Source organism: Triticum aestivum, chromosome 1A (genome assembly GCF_018294505.1).
Source record: "Triticum aestivum cultivar Chinese Spring chromosome 1A, IWGSC CS RefSeq v2.1, whole genome shotgun sequence".
Lineage (NCBI taxonomy): Eukaryota > Viridiplantae > Streptophyta > Magnoliopsida > Poales > Poaceae > Triticum > Triticum aestivum.
Window position 1 is genome coordinate 547950427 of NC_057794.1, and position 20922 is coordinate 547971348.

General features: G+C 44.6%; 2 long non-coding RNA genes across 3 annotated transcripts; one reads left to right on the top strand and one right to left on the bottom strand.

Annotated features, from left to right (window-relative positions):
* Positions 1–13636: 13636 nt before the first annotated feature.
* LOC123180392 (uncharacterized) lies at positions 13637–18007 on the top strand. Of its 2 annotated transcripts, XR_006490982.1 has the most exons (5): positions 13637–13942; positions 14019–14091; positions 14174–14269; positions 15807–15962; positions 17721–18007. It is a non-coding gene; the product is annotated as an uncharacterized lncRNA (long non-coding RNA). The 2 variants fall into 2 exon arrangements; XR_006490981.1 differs by having other exon boundaries at positions 13637–14091.
* On the bottom strand, positions 16654–19025 carry LOC123180400 (uncharacterized). Its single transcript, XR_006490984.1, has 4 exons — positions 18749–19025; positions 18212–18314; positions 17188–17272; positions 16654–17082 (listed from the first exon to the last, which is right to left on the bottom strand). It is a non-coding gene; the product is annotated as an uncharacterized lncRNA (long non-coding RNA).
* Positions 19026–20922: the final 1897 nt, after the last annotated feature.

The following is a 20922-nucleotide window of genomic DNA, read 5'->3' on the forward strand; positions in this document are numbered from 1 at the left end:
TTATTAAAGAATGCTTATAATTTTTTCCAAAAAATAAAAAATTGTTCATATTTTTTGAAATCATGGACGTTTTTTGAATTAAAGAACTGTTTTTGAGAAGTCAAAACGAACAATGTTTTTTGCAATTTTAGAACCTTTTTGTAATCACAAATCATTTTAACATAAAATAAAAATGAAAAGTACAACAAACGTATATATCTAAAAATACCCAACATAGTAAAAATCGTTTTATAATAAGCACACAGTTATATGTATATATTCACACTTTTTAAAAACTGGTCAAAATTCCCAAGAGTTGTTACATTTAAAAAATGCATTTAGAAATGTTCAGAAAAATGCTTTTTTTATAAACCATTTTGTTTTATTAAAAAAGTTCATGTTTGCCGAAAAGAAAAGAAAAAGATTTAGAGACTATTCCATGAATTATTCTTCAATTAGCCGAAGAATGTCGAGGTGGCTTCTTAACGACTAGTATTCAGCCGAGAAACAATAATCATGTTTATTAGAACGGAATATAAGAAATGGTGCGTAATGATAAAGAACTTCAGGACTTCATGGAGTCCAAGGTTTGTTGGGTGCGACGTTCGGCGAATAAAGTTGCCCATGTTTTATTTTCGAGCCTACCAGCGTGATAACTTCAATAAGTCACAATGATTTCAACCCAAAAGTTGTACCTATTGACACATTGAGTAGATTTTGGAAGATTCCATGCCCGTTGCAACGCACGGGCATTTGTACTAGTTATACTAAAGCAACGACCATTAATTTGGATCGAAGACAATAACATATTTTCAGTTGCGCTATACAAACAAAAAGATAAGATCTCTCTTTTTTCTTATGCAAAGACAATATATCTCTCTACTTAAAAGGAAGAAGACTTGTCTGGCGCACATTCATCTTTCATCCAACCCTATGTAAGTCTTCCCTTTCTGTTTTCTTTTGAATTTTCCTCCTTTCTTTGTTTTTTCGGAAATTGCCTCGACTACCTCATCTCTTCTTGACTGACCAGATAAAATTTCTTGCTAAGGGGGTGTTTGGTTCCAGGGACTTTTTTGTGTTGGGACTAGAAAAAGTCCCTAGCAAACTAAACACGGTGAGACTTTTTTGGGACCTTTTATTAAAAGTCCTTAGAAGCACCTCCTTGAGAGTCTTTTTCCAAAAGTCCTAGGGACTAGAAAAAGTCCTAAAACTAGAGAACCAAACACCACCTAAGTCAACAAGTGCTTACTAGATAAGCATTCATCTCTCGTACACAACAGTCCGCTCGTACTTGCTCCAACTTATGTCGTTTTCTTAAAGGAGGATATACCCTGGCCTCTGGGCGATGCATGCAACCATTTTATGAATTATTTACAATAACCTTACAAAGTAATACATCAATAAGTCTGAAGCCATCATCTTGGCGACACCTGTCGCTACTCCTAACCCCTTGATGAATGGGTGCCGAATGTTCGAGCCTAATACCAAACATACATCACACAACCTAACATCTAAAGCCGGATGCCCTAGAACAGCCATATACCGCGACTAGATCACACACCAGTCCGGCACACTCTCAGTGATCGCTGCCGCCGCCTTCCACCGATCCATCTTCAGAACAAGTACTGACGCACCAACCTTGCTAGGCCTGTCGTCGACGCCACCACGGCACCAGACAATGCCACCATCCTGCACGTATCCATCCACACGCGCCTGTCACTGAAACTCCGCAGCGCCATACCGCCGGGATCCGTCGCCGGCCTTGTGGTAGATGTAACAGCGCTCCTCCTCTTGTCCCCTCCAGCCAGCTCCTGCTCCAAAACGATGCCCCCCAGGAGGGAGAACGACACCGAAGACGCCACCATCGTTCGATTCGGTAAACCCAGATGTAGGGTTTCCCCCGAAACATCCCAGTCGTGTTGACCCAACTTATGTCGTAGTTGCTCCAACTTATGTATGTTCTCCCCCCCCCCACACTTTTTGTTTTCATATTACCCACCCTCTTCTCTGTTTTTGCCACCAGTTTTCAATTGCCTAGTCTTGATGTAGCGGTAAAGCTGTTGCCTTGTGACCATGAGGTCCTGCGCAAATGGGAGGCTATGTGCATCGGGCTGCCCTTTTATCAATTGCCCAGTCTCTTGTTGACTTATCAAATAAAATTATGTTTTCTTCGTAATCCAGTAAGTATTACCAAACAAGTGCTTACCAAGTAAATCCTATGTTTAGAATGAATTTCAGTTTTTTACCCCTGAGTTTGTCATTTTGACACTAATTACCTCGTTTAAGAGAATTTCATCCGTCATACCCTATAAACTTACTGATTTTTTACATGCATACATACATGTCGACCTGTACTATACAAAGTTGTACTAAAGCAATGATCATTAAATTTTGTTTTTTGAAATGGAAACCACGTGTTTCAATATTTGTCAAAGTTACAACATACGCAGTCCCAGACCAAACAGAGCGAGGACAGATGTCCTGGTACATTTGCACAAAACACCCCACGATGAGACAAAGTACAATCATAGCCTTGGAGGTGCTTGTGTAGATTGGCAACTACCGCCTATCTCCACCATGGCGGCAGTGCCGCCAGAGATAAGAGAGACAACAAACCTTCATACCCTGGTCCGAAGAAGCACCATCGCGGACAAAGCCGCTTTGTGAGCCGATGAACTCGTCTCCCGCGAACGACATAACCTTCTCCGATGTGGTTCGTCGGCTGCAGAGCGTCCCCGTGCCTGTCGGGCTCTAGATCCATCGTCTTCATCCAACCAAGTAGCAGAAGAGCATTGGAATTGCCCGTCGCCATCCACTTGACATGCGCCGAACCAGCCCTACTAAGGCCGTCACCGTCGTACCCCGAAGAGAGGATAAATGCTGGCCCACTGCATCCTAAATAAATCTCCCAAACTCCAAGACGCTGCTGGAGCACGCACCATCGAGACGACGAAGCCGAAGAACACAATTCCAAGATGGGTAGCTACCATTAATTTGGATTGAAGGGAATAACATATTTTTCAATTGCGCTATACAAACAAAAAGATAAGATCTCTCTTCCTCTCTCTCTCTAAGATCTCTCTATCTCTCTTCTTATGCAAAGACAAGATATCTCTCTACTTAAGAAAAAAAGAAGACTTGTTTGGCGCCCGTTCATCTTTCATCCAACCCTATGTAGGTTCTCCCTCCCTCTTTTCGTTTTGGTCATATAAAATTTCTTGGTAAATCAACAAGTGCTTACCAAAAATTGTTCATCTCTCACTCACAACAAAGGCGTAAGGTTCTGTCATGCGCTCGTACTTGCTCCAACTTATGTCGTACTTGCGAGGGGGCCGGCCGGGGTTTTCACTTGGTGTAGTAGTAGCGCGGCGTACAGGCCGACGCTATTGCTAAGTCCATTAGCTGTAGCGTCGACGCACAGCCCACACTACATCTAGGGCTAGAGTTTTGGCCCTGCGACCCACGTAACAGCAGCATGACCATGCTAACCAACGCTGCTGCTACGCAGTAGCAGTAGCACATTTTGTACCAGGCGCTACTGGTACATACCAGTAGCATGGGCCCCCAATCAGATGCTACTGGTAAACTTCTACGTATAAGCATTTTCCTTGTAGTGTGAAGGCCCTGGCCCATCTCCGGTGCCCATCTTCTGATACATAAGGTCTTTTGACCTAGAAAAAAATAAGGAGAGGACTTTCGGGATGGAGCGTCGCCGTCTCGAGGCGGAACTTGGGCAGGAGCACTTTTGTCCTCTGGCGAAGCGATACTGCCGGGGGAACTTCCCTTCGGGAGGGGGAAATCAAAGTCATCGTCATCACAAACAACCCTCTTATCTTTGGAAGGCCAATCTTTATCAACATCTTCAACAACACCATCTCATCTCAAACCCTAGTTTATCTCTTGTGTTCAATCTTCGTATCAAAACGTCAGATTGGTACCTATGAGTGACTAGTAGTGTTGATTACATCTTGTAGTTGATGACAACCGATTTATTTGGTGGAAGATCATATGTTCAGATCCATTATGATATTTATTACTCCTCTGATCTTGAGCATGAATATTATTTGTGAGTAGTTACTTTTTTTAGAGGACACGAGAGAAGTCATGTTGCAAGTAGTCATGTGAATTTGATATTCGTTCGGTATTTTGATGGTATGTATGTTGTGATTCCCTTAGTGGTGTTATGTGAACGTCGACTACATGACACTTCGCCAACTTTGGTCCTAAGGGAATGCATTATGGAGTAGTTATTAGATGATGGGTTGCTAGAGTGACAGAAGCTTAAACCCTGGTTTATGCGCTATTTTGTAAGGGGCTGATTTGGATCCATATGTTTAATGATATGGTTAGATTTTATCCTAATTCTTCTTCCATAGTTGCGGATTCTTGCAAGGGGGTTAATCATAAGTGAGAGGCTTGTTCAAGTAAGCACAACACCTAAGCACCGGTCCACCCACATACCATATTATCAAAGTAGCGAGCGCGAATCAAACCAACACGATGAAAGTGACTAGATGAAATTTTCTTTTCCCCTCAAGAACGTTTTACCTATTATAAGAGACCGTTCCGGCTTGTTCTTTGCCACAAAAGGATTGGGCTACCTTGCCGTGTTACCAACAATTTCAGTGATTGCAGAAATTACCTTGCTGAAAACCGCGTGTCATTTCCTTCTGCTTCTTGTTGGGTTCGACACTCTTACTTATCGAAAGGACTATGGTTGATCCTCTATACTTGTGGGTCACCAATAGCTTCTTAGGTAATTTCTGAAAACAATATATATGATAAATGAGCATGTCATGCGTAATTATCAATCAAAGCATACACTTCAATCCACATATATCATCAGATTCAACACTAAGCATATCTTCACATCACTACAGTATGCATATCATCAAATTACTACACTAATTAAGCATATCATCAAATTAGTACACTAATTAAGCATATCATCAAATTACTACGTACACTAAGCATATCATGATTTGGGGATAGTGGAAACACTTGCCCCTAGATCACATAAGGCACCGAATGTATTCAATCCTATCTCAATCTCTATAGTAGGTTCAAAAGCTTCCTCTTGCGTAGCTAGTAACTTATTGTAGGGTTTATTCATTTCATCATCAAGTTCATGTACCTTGGATGCAACTTTTTTTAACAAAGACATTATATGCTTCGTTATTAGTTACCTTCGGTAATGGATACTTCATGGATATCATCTTTACAAAATATGCAACGATACAATCGTACTCCGACACATGAATTGTGTCAAGGACTTCAGTTTTCTCTTCGTTGCTTCTCACCATTTTAACTTATTCAAACGGGTTAGGCTCTGGTTTACCTGCAAACTTAGCCAAAATTAGTGTTTGGCTCTCCGCTATTTTAGCCACTTTTGCTTCCATATTCTTGGATCTTCCTTCAAGTACCTGCACATAACTTTTTAATCCAACAACCTTACTGGTCAAATGATCAAGTAAGTTATCATGATTCTTCAAGATATTCTTGAAGTTTTCATTATGCTTAGTCTGACTAGCAATAAAGCTTTTAAGAGTATCTTCAAGAGTATTTCTATTGCTACCATTAGCTCCATTAAAATTGTTGGATGCTCCTCCATTACTAGGATAAGGAAGTCTAGGAGCATAGTCATTATTTTTCCAATTATGATTGTAGCTATTACGAGCAATAAAATTCACATCACTAGTTTCTTCATTAGTGATGGCATTTACGTTTACCTCTTCTTTGCCTTTTATCACGGAGATAAGTTCCTCAAGCTTGGCCGTCAACTCCGCGTTATTTTATTCCATGGCATTCACCCTTTTGGTGGTGGTTCTTTCAACATGCCATTGGGCATGGTTCTCTTGCATATCATCTAGTAGTCTCTTGACATCTTTTATAGGCTTTCCCATGATTGTTCCTCCTGCAGCTGTATCAAGCATAGTTTTTGACATATGATTTAAGCCATTATAAAACATATGATGGATTAACCATTCCTCCATTCCATGATTGGGACCGTTTCTTATAACTTCCTTCATTCTATCCCGCACAAGTGCTAGTGGATCAAGTCCCTCTTGCTTGAACCCTGTAATCTGAGAACGTAATTGCATAATATTTGTAGGTGGATAAAACTTAGATAAAAGTTTAATGCAACAATCTTCCCAAGAAGTAATACTGCCCTTAGGTAATGCTATAAGCCATTCTCTAGCTTTTCCTCTCAAAGAGAAAGGAAATAGACGCCATTTCAGAGCGTCGAGATCATAATCCTTTATGCGTGTCATGTTGCACAATCAGTGAAATTGTGTAAGTGCATACCGGCATCCTCAGAAGCAAAGCCTCAAAGTTGCTCCTGTTGAACCATGGAAACTAAGTTCAGTTTAATCTCATACTCAGCGGCTGCTACCTCAGGTTGTGCTATGGGTTCACACATGAAGTTGTTGCTGGGAGTAGCAAAACTCCCAAGATTATTACGAGCCATAGTAACATTTTTGTTTTTCAACTGATAAGACTTGCAACAAGAACAAAACTTAAACTAAAAATAGGAAAGTAAAAAAACTAGAAACTAACTTTAACAAACACTCTAAACACAAAGGCTAGGAACACTAAACTCCTCCCGGGCAATAGCACCAGGAAAAAGGCTTGATACCTCCTTTTATTGATACCTTGGTTTATTGAACCCACGAGAGGAACATTTCCTCAAAGTGATGGTCTCTAGCAAGCTTTTGTTAAAGTTTCAAATCCAGATTTTGACCGGACCAGCAAGCAAATAGTGATTCAAACACTTACAATAAATAGAGGTACGAGTATGAGGTCTTATGCTTACAACCTTATATTTGCGTTGAGATCAAATAGGATATTAATTTTCGCCCTGGAAGTTACCCATCGAGATGTGCTTGTTACAGATCGAAGTGGGGAATGTGCCAAAATAACATCTTGAGCAGCGCGAGTCCTGCATCAAGAATCACTTGTCCTACTGCAGCCCCTATCCATCATGCGGGGTTGCCTCCATAATTAAGATAATAAAATCAGACAAGAGCTTTGGGCGTTTAATGAGTACACCTCATTTAGCCCCAAGGACATGATCCATGTTACCCTAGTGAACCTTACTATCACTAGCGCTCGGTATAACACTTCACGGTCTCCTTGCTCCTAGCCTCACCGGTGCTCGATCTCCATGATCCGGGCTACCTGCAGCGATGAAGATCGTGGGCAAGACAAGAGACATCTTCACAGAACAATTTTATTCACACATACGGGATGTTATGTCAAAGTCTTCCATTGATCCCTTCAACAAATACCTCGGGTAGTTTACATTGAACTGAAAAAATGTCTTATAGTCTACCAAAATATAAGATGTTTATGTAGTTCATTTTGAACTACAAAAATGTCTTATATTTTGATACATAGGGAGCACAAAAAATTGATCCATTTTATTTTACCTTTGTTCTCCTCTCTAATCTACGCATATATAAAATCTACTACAATCTTAGTCTTGAATTAGTTGACTCATATTACCTCTGTCCTAAATTAGCTTTCAAATCTAAGCCAACTAATTTAGGACGGATGGAGAAGCAACAAGTTTGCTAGTAGAGACGAGGGAAATGATTAGGGATTAACACAGAGATCTAAGTAACGTGATCCATTCACATTATGTATAGTAATAAACGGCCTCGTACCAACCGCTACCTTATGTATCCTTCCTTGGAACCAGCTACATTATGTATCCCTTGTTGGAGGCAGACGAGTTGCTACCAGTAAACTAAGAGTAAATACAATAGAGTGACATAAGCAGTCTACAAGGACTAAAGTATTATATTTTTGCTTAGCTGGAGGAGAGAAAAGAGGAGAGAGAAGGGAGGCAGACTGTAGAATAAGAGCCGGCTATAGCACGAGACCCAAGTCACTTTGTGAGAATGTATAATGGGTCAACTATTAATAAAATACTACATATTTAAATTTTACTATTGTACAAGCCGGCTATTAGGTTGACTCTAGATGACATGGCAACTTCTTATAGCCAACTGTTGGCTATATTATTAACCATGCTCTAATATATCGCTCCTCCTCCTCCTCTTCCTCCATTACTCCCTTCCTCTTGTTCCATTCATTGGTTACCAACCAAAAAGGGTGTGGTTTACGCTGCCTCATCGATTCATGGCAGCGGGGCCTCCTCATTCTTCTAATCCATCGCTATATATACTAGAAACATTCATTCATCCGCGTGCAGGGTACGCGTGTGACCTAGGACTTGGGCGTGGCCACAGCGCCCACGGCGTCCCGAGAGAAGTCGATCGCGAGGATGAACGTAGGCGCGGACGTTGGCACTAATCGGCATGTTTGCGACGCCGATTAGATCGTCGTTGGAGCCTGGGCTCACCGAGGAGGAACAATTAGAAGGGAGAGAGATGTTTGGTGGAATAGTTCGTTATATTGCTTGAGCCTCGTGGGCATATATATAAGAGTACAATGATCAACTTGGAGTACAAGACAAGCCAGAACAAATCCTAGTCTATCTCGTCTTTCCTAATAATCAATATACTCAACATCCCCCCGCAGCCACACCAGTAGGGATGCAGATGGTGAGACTGGAGAAAAATCCGAAGGCAAGCCGACGGACACCTCCCCAAAGTCGTAACGGTCGATGCATCGCGGAGTCGTGGCTGGAGTGGCAACCGACGAGGTTGCTCAAGCAAGGCGGTAGCCCTTTGTGCCGTTTGTCGAGGTAGCCGATAGCGTGGGTGGTGGAGCCGTGGTCGAGGTAGCCGTGCGAAGAATGCTGTGGTTGATGTCGAGTCGGGGTAGCCGGTGTCGAGGAAGTCGCCGTGGAGCCACGGGCGCAAGGGGGCGCCGAGTTAGCATGGGCGTAGTGGTGTCGAAGTAGTGGTGCGCCGAGAAGAAGATGTGGTTGACGACGCATTGCAGCGGGTCTGCCAAGCCCGGGGACACATCGTGGACGAAGGCATGCACCGGTGTTGCCAGCATCGGGCATGCGTAGACAGACGAAGACTAAGTTAACAAAGCGTCGATCAGGCTTGCCAGGCCTGGGGACACGTCGTGGATGAAGGCATGCATCGGTGTTGCCAACACAGATCATGCGGAGACTGGGACCTGCACGAGCTGTACGCCATGTCAAGGAGTCGGAGGCCAGCAGAGAAGAAGACTCGACGACGATTGTGGCGCCAATCGGCATGAGGCCGATGTCACCAACGATGCTCGGAGTAGACGAAGTGGTCGGGGAAGATGATGACGACGCTGGCGACAAGCTGGTGCTGGGCGAAGGCAAAGGAGGTGGACGGGCGACTATGGGGGTAGCGGCGGCGGCGACCTAACGGCGGCAGCAACAGCTAGGTTAGGAGCACGGCGGCGGTGCTCGAAGTAGGCAAAGAACCCTGACAGCGTGACAAAGACCTGCACGGACGGTGGCGTTCCCGCGCCAAGGGAGACGGCATGACATATACCACGGGAGGTCGACCCGCGATGACGGCGGAGTGGACCACGGGTCCCGACACTACGGCCCGAAGGGGCGACGCAGTGGCGGCGGGCAGGTCGGGGCGACGACAGGAACCACGGGCCGCGGCGCTAAGGCCCGAAGGGCGGTGCAGCGGCGGAGCGCGGGTTGGTGCAACCATGGGGACGACCTCGAGGCGGCGGCTGGGACCGCGTATCGCGACACTACGGCCCGTAGGGGCGACGTAGCGGCGACGCGCGAGTCGATGTAGCCGCGAGGAGAACCACAGGGGCGGCGGTGCTGCGGCCCGATGGGGCGATGCAGCGGCAGCCCGTTGCTCGATCGGCGGAAGGGCGCGCTGAACTCGGGGACAATCTTTACGGGACTTGTGGAGGCACGCGCAACCGACGGGCCAGATTCGTCGCGCGACGTAGATGGGACGGATCGCGGCGGCGAGCGAGTGATCAAGCCGATCGCGCGCGAGGTCGGGGACGCCGCTCGGTGAAGGCGTGGTGCCGACGGAGTCCGGGATGAGGCCGGCGACGACGGACGGCGTGGGACGTCGTGCGGACGAGCGTGTCAGAACCGACACCCGGGCTGCCAAAGCAGCGTCGACGCCCGGGCAGGGAGGCCCGAGCGACCAACGGAGCAGCGATGCCCGAGTTGAGGCATCCGACGAGCTTGACGCAGTCGTCCGGACGCAGCTGAGGACGAGGCCATCGAGGTAGACCGTCGAGCCGCCGTGCAAACGCGACGGAGGCGGGTGACGTGGATCAATGGGCGAGCTGACGTGCGAACGACGACTATGATTGGCCGTCGCATGGCGCGAGGCCATCGGGTCGGGGCGATGCAGGTGTCCCGGTCGGAGCAAGGCGATGACGACCAGCGTAGATCGACGGGCGGGCTGGTGCATGGACGACGGCCGTGATGGGCCGCCGCATCGCGTGAGGCCGCCCGGTCGGGGCGACTGGCGGGCAGACGCGCGGACGATGACCGTGAGGGACCGCCTGTCGTGCGAGGCCGCCGGGTCGGCGAAGAGGTCGACCGGCCGGTCGCGCCGGTGTCGGAGTAGAGGCGCATGGGGGTCGACGGCGGCGGTGGGCGACGCGAACCAATCAAGTGGATCGGAAAACCAAAAAGTAAACGCCGATCAAAACGACCGACGAGAGAGAAAAACCCAGATCAAAAAATTGGAAAATGACTCTAGAACAGTCGGTCGACACGACCGACAGATGAATCCTAGGTACGGGCTGCGCGGCCCCCGGTGGAGGTTGTGAAGGCCGACCGCCCTGGGGCGGTGCACGTAGCGGAAGCGACGGGTGGCTAGGGTTTAGAACCCGAAAACCGATACCATATTAGAAGGGCGAGAGAGATTTGGTGGAATAATTCATTATATTGCTTGAGCCTCGTGAGCATATATATATATATATAAACACGATAATTGACTTAAAGTACAAGACAAGCCAAAACAAATTTTAATTTATCTCATCTAACATATAAACGCTGCTAGACTACCCGCCTAGCGAGGGCACCCGCGAACGCCGGCAATTCTGGATCGAGCGATCCTTTTACTGTGCTGCTTTTTACCCTGGTGGAAGCTGGTCAACCATCCGTCTCTTTCTCACGCACGATCTCGTTCTGGCGCTGGATGACGGGTGGGCTCGTTAGATTGTGGGGTCTAGCAAACGGAGAGTGGGCGGCTCATAGGTTTGCGTCGCAGTTTACTGCGTGCATCTGCCAGCAGGATAGAAACGTGGGGATGGGCTGCGTGCGTGCAGTAAAACCTAGCCCCCCCCCCATTCTCCCCCTCTCGTGCCGCTCATCCCCACCTCCTCCCACGCGCCCTCGCTTGCCCGCCCCGCCCCCGCCGCCGTGGCCTCTTCCTGCTCCGTCCTCATCCCTGGCGTGTCCCGTGCACGAGAGGCCGCCACCTCTCCTCACCTTCTCCTCGCTTCCCGATCTGAAGTGAAGGGATTGACGCGGCCGCCGGGGATGACTCCAGTTCATCGTCGATGGGAGAAGGGGAGCATCAGCCGCCTCCCTCTCGGCCTCCCCGTCTCGTCGGAGCCGCCGCTCTCAGGGTCCTTCCCAGCCATCCAAGGATCTCCCATCCCATCCCGAGCCGGATTTCAGTGACAGGGGATGAGAGAATCGACGATGCATCAAGGCCCCCGCCACCTCTATTGCGGCACAGCACAACGGCCTCTGCAGAAGCTAAGCGGCAGTTGCCTCGTCTCCTTTTCAATCGCAACACCTGCGACCTTTAATCTCAATAGCAGAGCCCTCAGTTGTTAGGGAAGGTTTGCTCGTGCTTGTGATGGTTGGCCACATCCCAGCAGCGTGTGGGAGCCGCTGTTTTCAGCCAGAGTTGGGTCTCCTTGCCATTCATCACCAGCCTGTCTGCAGGTAGCTCCTACTCTTCTATTTGATACTGATGAAAAAGGAGAGGCACAAGATGAAAAAGGAGAGGCGCAAATCTTCAGACCTTTGCGTCCGTAGTTTCACTGAACTAAACTTCTCTAAAATATACCCCAACCAGAGCTTAGTCTTAGATATTCTGTTTGTAGTTTAAATTTGCTCAGAGTGATTACTCCACCATTACAATGATGTTTATAGTGGCAAAATGATTGTATATGTATGATTGATTGATACAAAAGCTGCACAGTTATGTCAAACCTTTTATCTTGACATTTTTTTATGTATCTACTAAAGATAAGGGAGAACCTTTTATCTTGACTGAATCGTTGTTTGAGAGAAAACAGAAAGACGAAGGCGATGAAGAGGATACATGAGCGGTCAAGTCAGCGTGAGGTGGAGAAGATGTGGCGTTTCTGTCGGTGGCGCTGGGCCAGCAACATCAGACAGTGGACTACGAGGAGCTGCCGTGGGTGGTGGCTACAGTTTCCACGGGAGTGGGGTGGGGGTGGCACATGTGGGGGCGACGACAGCAAGTGGATCCGCACCGCTGAGGTGCACAACCACTCCGAGAAGGTAATGACCTTGCTTGCTGTCGTGCGCTTTGCTTGTTGGGGTTGATCATTGATTAGGCCACAACAACAGAGGAGTGGGATCGGCGAGAAGATTGAAGGTGTTGCGGACCCTGTACTCAATTCCAACAAGGTCATGACCTTTTTTTTCCTTCTTTCTTTGTCGGTGGATTTGCGGCTGCTGAGTTCGTGTTTGTGATGAAATTAATGAGTTAATGTTTGCACTGGTTTGCATGTTATAGATTAACAAGGCATCTATGCTTGACGAGGCCATTGAGTATGAGAAGCAGCTATATCTCGAAGTACAAGTTAGTAAGCATGCCTGGATGCATGGTTGGAGGATGAGCTTAGATTGAGGGAGATGGTGGTCTCATCGAGGACGTATGCATGTAAGATCTATATGACTAGGGCCCAATGCTCAGTTAATTTCTGAGTGATGGAGTTCGTCGAATAAATGTGAACCACATCATATGAATGGGTGTTATTCTAGCTTTAGTCGATGCACATTGTTCAGTTCATATATGATTCCAACGGCTTTACTTCCATATCACAGGTTTTCCCAAACCAAATATTAGTAATGCCACATGTATATGATTAGTGTCTATTCATTTGTTTTGTTTCCACTTCCATTTTATTGCCTGCAAGCAACATTGACCTCAGACATCTACTACTCATTGCCTTTGCTATACGGATTTATATAAAAAACGAAATTTAGCTTGCCATGTATGTGAACACTTCTGTTACAAGGGCTCTCCAGGCTTATGATCTTTCCAGGATAATTGATTGTTGAATCTGAAGGTATATAATCAGTTTGTTAACTCATGTATCTTTATGCATTTTTGTTCATCCTCAAAATATTGTTGCTTACTTTCCTTGTCCTACATTTTTTAGGTTGCTGAGGAGGTTCAGTTCTTGTAGGCTGGGTAAAACTTGAGTTGCCTACAAATGATTTTGCCCGTTTGTTGAAGATTTTTCTGGGCTTGTGCATGGCGAGCCCGATGGGCTGCTTATGAGCAGTTTGCACTGTAGGTTGTCAAATCCTTGCAAGATAGAATGTGTTTTTTTTTGCATTTTGGGCTTACAATGGAGTAATCAACAGCTACGACCATGCAGGTATGAACTTTGTATGAGAGGCTAAGATAGGCATGGTGACATGGATCATGGTACTTGGTTTTGCTAGATTTCATGTGTCTATCCATCTATACTATCTCCAACAATGCATATTTTCCCATGTATCTCTCATTCTTCCATGTAGCTAGAGACTTAGAATAACCAACGGAACTTTCTCAATTTTGTGTTTTCGCTCTTCTCAGATTTTAGGCTGGGTGTATAGAGATGTGCGGCACACACTGAATTTAGATTTCACTTGGAATATATCATTGTGCCATGTTCAAAATTAGAACTACATAGAAGAATGAAATTTTGTGATTGGGCTGCTGTGGTGTTTCTTTTTAAATAAATGGCATGCTAACTTGCTGGTTTAATTTAGGTGTGTAAGATAGTGTCTCCTCTCCGTTGCAACAATCAACTTTCTCAGGTTTGTCCAGTGGTTTGATGCAGCTGAACCATAGAAGCAACCAATAGCTATTCTGAATAATTATGACTGTTCTCAGCTAAACCACACCTGTACTAGCTAAACCAAGGAAGCAACTTATGATCAAACCTGACAATGGTTAGCATGATCAGGTATGTACTTCTTAACTTATCCTGATTTTTGTTTCTGTTTTTTTCTTTCGGTTTGTATCAAACTGATAGTGTTTGCATAAAGGTTGGAGGCGTTATTTCTCGTGAGGAGGTCTTTTTGCTCAGTCTTGGTTTACTAGCTTCATCCGGTTTTGAAGTGTCGGCATGGTGTACAAGCCTGGTCAGTTTTCTTGGTCTATCAATTTAAGAATTAGAAGCAGCAGGCGGCAGCTCAGGCTAGCGCCATGTTTACCATCTCATCTCACTGCTGTCTATATTCCATTTTTAGATTCGAAAATGATTCCGATGATTTTTGTCTGCCTTGGGCAACCTTTCCATTTCAGCCTCATGTAGGATTTTGGTCCCCGTGATCTTCCTTGCATAGAATAGATGACCTACTCCCAATCCTCCTTACCTCCCCTCTGAATCCTTTATGTCTCAGTGGTTGCCCAGGCTTTCGTTCAAATTTGGCATGATTTTTTGGTACACATTACCCAACCAACGCCCTCCCTTTCAAAGGAAAATGATGATTTTTTGTACTTAAGTTTGTTGTGTGCTGTCGGTGGCACTGTGTTGGATTTTTAGAGAAAATATCATTGTTGCTTCACTGCTATATGTGGTTTGAGTTGATGCTCTGTTTAGAAAGAAACAAGTTTAGAATAGGTAAATTTTAGTTAAGCCCCATTGTTTTGCTTTAGGCTATCCTTTGTAATTTCCTTGTCATGTTTCGTGCTTCATAGCATGTGTATGGAAGCATATAAATGCATCCATATAAACTGCAGTTGTAGTATCACATTTTTCTATCATATAAACTGCAGTTGTAGTTTAGAAATGAACTTCATGGATAATTGTTCATGTAGTTTGAATCATAATTGAATGAGGTGTGGTTATTCTTAATGTTAACTGAGTGGTACGACTGCAAATTAACGATAAGCTGTTGGTAAACGCCCTCTTTTTGGAAACTTGATAGTGCTCATTGGTTATATTGCTATATGCTGACATTATAATTCTTTGTTGACCTGCTCATGCAAATCCTACCTTTCCGGTCAGGTCACTACTACATGTTGGTTGACTGATCCTATCCCAAGATCGGTCCCCTCCTGAGCCATTTGATCACCAAATGCGCACGCAAATGCCTCCCTCCCATCCCCATCTTCCGCAGCACTCGCACGCTGCTGCGTGGTGCGCTCCCTGAGCCACCCTCGTCGGCCACACACAACCTTACGGCCAAACTTCTGTACCATTACTATATTACGGGTGTTCTCTGTTCTCAGCGTTTTCTGTTAGTTTTCTATCTCTGGTCTTATAATTATATTCTTTAGAATATCGCCAAGTCATGGCTGTAATCGAACATATAAATCACGCTTCGTTTAGAGTCAACAAAAGAATGGAGTAACAGGGCATGGGCTTCGTTTAGAGTCAACAAAAGAAAAGTTTTTTAGAGTAATTTTCAGTTCACAGTTTGCTTCGACTTTTGTGACTTATGATGTTTGGATCAAGGATTTCAAGATTTCCTGTTTTTATTATTGATGATGGAAGATGGATCAGATTTATGCCTGTTCTAAACCATTTATTCTCTGTTTGGGCTGTAATTTCTAAGTTCGCTTTCTTAGTAAAGAACTTAATAAAGCTTTGTTTCTGCAGACTATTTTATCTTTTCTTGGATAAGATTATATACTTTAGCTCGTGAGCTGACCTATTTGTGATTTGTACCTCAGTTGACGGGATATCTCATAACTGAAACCATGAACAACAAGTGCTTCGGTTATGGTGTTGGCGATCCATTGCTTGAGGCGACATCGTGTGCAAGATTATTCTTGTGGAGGCCACTGGCACAGTGGCACCCTCCTCGGTCTGCTGATCCCATTACCCAGGTTAGCTTTTCCCCTTTCCTCATGCCTGATTCCTATTTTTGTGTTGCTCTGTTCGATTTGGAGTTTCCCCCATGTTTCCATGAGATGCCTTGGCGATGGCTGAGGCCTCCTGTTAGAATGTGATTTATGTGGTGTTCACGGTGAGATAAAGTTCGAGGTCCATTTGATCCGTAGTTATTCTTCCAACATATTTTGTGGCTCTCATAAAATTTGGATGACATACCGAATTGGAACTTGGTGAGGTATGTCATGAACGACATTATATCAGTAGCACGGGCATTGTGCAACAAACTCACTGATGAGACAAAAGCCACCTTTTTCCTATAAACCTCGCTAGGCTACCCGCTATTCTGAGGCTCCCGCGTGCACTACCCTCTGTCCCAAATTATTTCCCCATTTCTCCTTGGTCTAAACTCTAAAAATCCACATAAGATTCCAGGAAGGTTTAGCTCAGCTAGATTTTGTCATGTATTTAAAACAAGTTCATGTATAATGTTTTATAAATAATTCAATTGAGGTAAATCAACGAGTCTATATTTGGTTTAGCATGGATTTTTGGGGATTCAATCTTCGTCTTTGCTAGCTGGAATTTGAGTCAAGAAATCTGATAGATAGATAAGCTAAATTTTGTATTGTTGCACCAATAGCAATTGTAATTTCTTTCTCACCTTCCAGCTAAGTCCCTATTTAATATGGTTCTATATTGGTTCCTTCAATCTGATACTTGTCTAAAGAGATCATTTTAAGTTCTGCTAATCACGAGTTGACATCAAAATTCCTTCGAGTCTCATTCACTATGCTTTCTTACTATATTACCTAATTAAGTGACAATAAGGCAAAAACAAAGCTGAAGATCAGAATGTGTCGTTGATCAATATTTTAGTTAATAGATCGTGAAATTGAAAAGGTTAGTTTGCTCTCTCCAAGAAACATCATATCTTAAACCATGTTCACACGCACCATCTAAACCTATGTGATGCCTCTTTGTTCAGTTCTGATGATGTGTGTGCAGAGAAAAGGCAGCATAAACTTGGTCCAAAGAAAATAGTGAATATTAACCTGGGAAGGGTGAAAATTGAGCTGCAAGGAAAACCATAGCAACTTTTTCCTTTTTTCTCTCCTGAAAATTTATATACAATGAGAAAGTTCATATTAGCATGTGGCATACGTCATGAAGGAAGCTGCACTGAATGAGTCAAGGGAAATCTGAAACTGCAGGTCGAACCTTCATCACGGCATTCGTGCCAAAGTGAGCTCAAATGAACCATGGGCTATCAGTCAGTATAATATCCATAGATATATCGTCAACCCTGTAACCAAAACTATTATAACCTTTTCAAGATGCACTAGAACTTTATGAATCATAATTTAGCAACTGAAGAGTGGACAAGGAAAAAAACTCGTTAGTTTAGTTAGTTTGAAGCCAAATTCTAATCATACAACTGAAGCCGAAAAGATTCTATGGGGTCGAGCTCCTAATGATTGATGATGTACAGTGTGTCTAATTCCAGTTCAAACGTCTTTCACTTGATTGGTTTGACCTCTTATTTTTAGATGGTATTAGTAGTCAGTCGAGCATCAATTTTTAGATGGTATTAGTAGTCAGTCGAGCATCTTGCATCTTGCATATTTTGAGATGGTATTAGTAGTCAGTCGAGCATCGATTTTTTCTGTGTTCACTGCAAGTTTTTTTTCTTCAAAATTCATCTTTCTTTGTGCTAAATGTTCTTTCTTACTGAACCATCACTCCAATTGTAGGTTGCGTGTTGCGCCTAAATGTTGGATATATGGTGATCTGGTAATGCCGATTTGGGAAAGCAGGTGTACAATGTGTGTAAATTAAGAAAACAATTTATAATCTGTGATGTGATCACTGCATTTTAATTTAGTATATGCGATCCCCTCAAGTAGGGAAGTATTGAATGCACCTCTCTGGCAAGTGCACGCATAAGGGTACCATTTTTTACTCAATCGATTTCAAAGCAAGGCATGAGACTGACATACACTCTTTAATTGCATCGTGTAAAGATATGTGGTGTGAGGGGAAGGAGAAATGTGGGACCTCATATTTTAAAGTGATGGTCGAGTTGACAATGCACCCATTATTTGGGCAAGTATTCTTAAAACTAGAATTGCATGCAGTTTAATGACTATATAGTTGGTGAATCACTGTCAGTATACTGGATCTAGCAACTGGTGAGATCATGGTAATATAGATGACTGATGTTAGCAAAGTTTAAATTGATTACCCCTGGGACGATGATCTCCATCTCCTTATTGTGGACGTCGTGGTTCAGTAGTGGGGGGCCTGGGGGCAACTCTCTTCCACCATGTATGTTGAATGCATTCCATCTGAAACAACGTTAAGTGCGTGCTTAGAGCAGGTAAGACAATGGTGGCTGCTTGGCTGGTTGACGTGTCGCGACGCTGGCCGATGCCATGTATTGCTGGATTGACGAGCTTCATTGAGCTTCATTGAGCTCTATGCGGTGGGTGCACCAATCCTATCTACTTCTGTCAAAGTTGGTAACTAAAGCAGTAAGTTAAGCTTGAAGGAAAGCTTCAGCCAACAACAATCTGCCATTCTCCTCCATGGTGCACGGTGCCCCCCACAACAAAAATCTGCCATTCTCCTCCACGGTGCACGGTGCCCCCCACAACAAATGTAGCACATAAGTGGCGTCCATAAAAATCAGCGCCTAATCCAACGACATCGTTGCTCAAGAAACACCGTACCGAACACAGCTCACAACAACAAATCTAATACCAGAGGAAACAATACAAACCAGATCGCACGCAGGGCAAAGCAGCAGGCCGAGTAGACGCACGACGAGATGGATGACCAGAACAGCAACGGCGATGCAGGCTGAGAAGACGCATGGCGAGATGGATGACCAGAACAGCAACGACACAATTCGTGTGGACGGCGAAGCTGCGCCCAAGGAGCAGCCGCGGAAGTAGCACCGACAGCCGGAACAACACGACGGCGGAGATCCTCCAGCCACAACTTGAAACCGAGGCGTACCCAGCACCCCAAATCGCCAATCTCCGCTCTTCAGAGCTACGCCGAGTCGCTAACCCGTTGAGAAGACACGCTCATAGGGAAACCCATACATACACCCGACACGCGGCTTGGACCAGCGGCCACCTGGAGATTAAAGCTTGCTGAGAGGACACGCGCACACACATCCGACACGCTGCATGCATCAATGCGCATCCTGGGTCCTTGCAGCCACAAGGCGACGAGCGCATTACAGCTCTACCTGCCTACGCATGGTCACGGGCGGACGTGCCTTTTTTAGACCATGGTTGTTGTGATTTTTTAGTGGGATGGTAGTATGGTTAATAATACAACAATCGGCTATAAGGCCACATGTACAATAGTAAATTTTAAGTGTGTACTATTCCCTTTGTTTCCAAATATAAGTCCACGAAGGAAAATGGGTGAATCTACACTCTAAACTGTGTTTATATACATCCGTATGTAGTTTATCATGAAATCTCTATAAAGACTTGCATTTAGAAACAAAGGTAGTACGTTATTAATAGTTGGCCTATCATACAACCTCACAAAGTGTCTTGAGTCTCGTGCTGCAGCTGGCTAATAATCAACAACCCGTTTCTCTTCTCTCTCCTCCAACTGAGCAAATATATAATACTTTAGTCCTTATAGCTTGCTTATGTCACCTTATTGTACTTGCTCTTATGTCGGCGTGGGAAACGAGCCATCGTGCCAGCCTGTTTAGCGAGGGGCCGATCTTGGGCTAGGGAGGGCGCGACCCGAGTACTTAGCGTGCCTCACCGGGTCGTGTCGTGCCTGGCCCTTTTAACCCAGGCCGGGCCGGTCCATTTGGGCAGGTTTGCACGCATGGAATCCCGCACACACCCGACATGCGTAACATTGTGGCCCACCACGCGTCCACCCTTGAACAGCAGGCGCCACCAAGCAAACGCATCTAAGAGCGCTCCCAGCCATCTATTTCCAGTGAGTTTTTTTTAGGGTCTATATTCTTGAGGATTGTTTTTTCACAGAAACAAGTGTAACGATCCAGTCAAAATTGTACCGCTCAATTGAACGAGGGAGTTCCTACCCATATGAACTTTCTTTACCAAAAAATTTAGATCTATTATAAAAGTTCATCAGAAGTGCAAAGCATCTCAAACATACTAAAAATTACAGAGATTCCGAGACCACCAAACGATAACTACAAACTTCATAATCTTACTGCTTATTTGAAGATGCTCCCAGTCAAACAGGCGGAACTCGACGGTACCGATGATGTTGATATCAACCATATGACTCAGGCTCATGCCAATAGTTATCGCTATGGTAACTGTGTTATTCCAATTCTATATAATTCACATCATTTCGCCCCAGCTTAATACCCCTCTTGTCATTTATAGAACCGCCACCCTGCCGCAAGCACAAGCAGCCCCTAGAATATGTTCATCGCCCACACAAGGCCGGGTAAGTCCCAAAGTTCAAAGAGAAAAAAATCCATTTGAAAGATGGAAAGAACATTACTCGCGGTAAAAACTCTTATTACTTTCCTGTTAGCAGCAACTCCTCCGACAAATACTAAATACTACAGTTCTGTGTAAATTGGCAGGCAAACTTGGTGGGCAAATACATTTAAGCTATATAACAAAAATGTTCGCAATCTTTGAAATATCATCAAAGACAAGAAAACTCCTAACCATTACAATGTAGATATCATCAAAGACAAGAAAACTCCTAACCATTACAATGTATGCCACATGACAGAAACATTTGCTTCTGATGGTAAAAGAATGGTAATCTTAAACAAATGCATTCTTGTGTTTCCTACAAGAACATGCCAGCAAACCATATACTAAATAACCTTTATCTTCATTTGCAGCACTTTAGCACACACTTTTCTAAGAGAAGCCTCTCCCCACACATGGATGTTGGACATGATGAGCTACCAATCAGTACAGG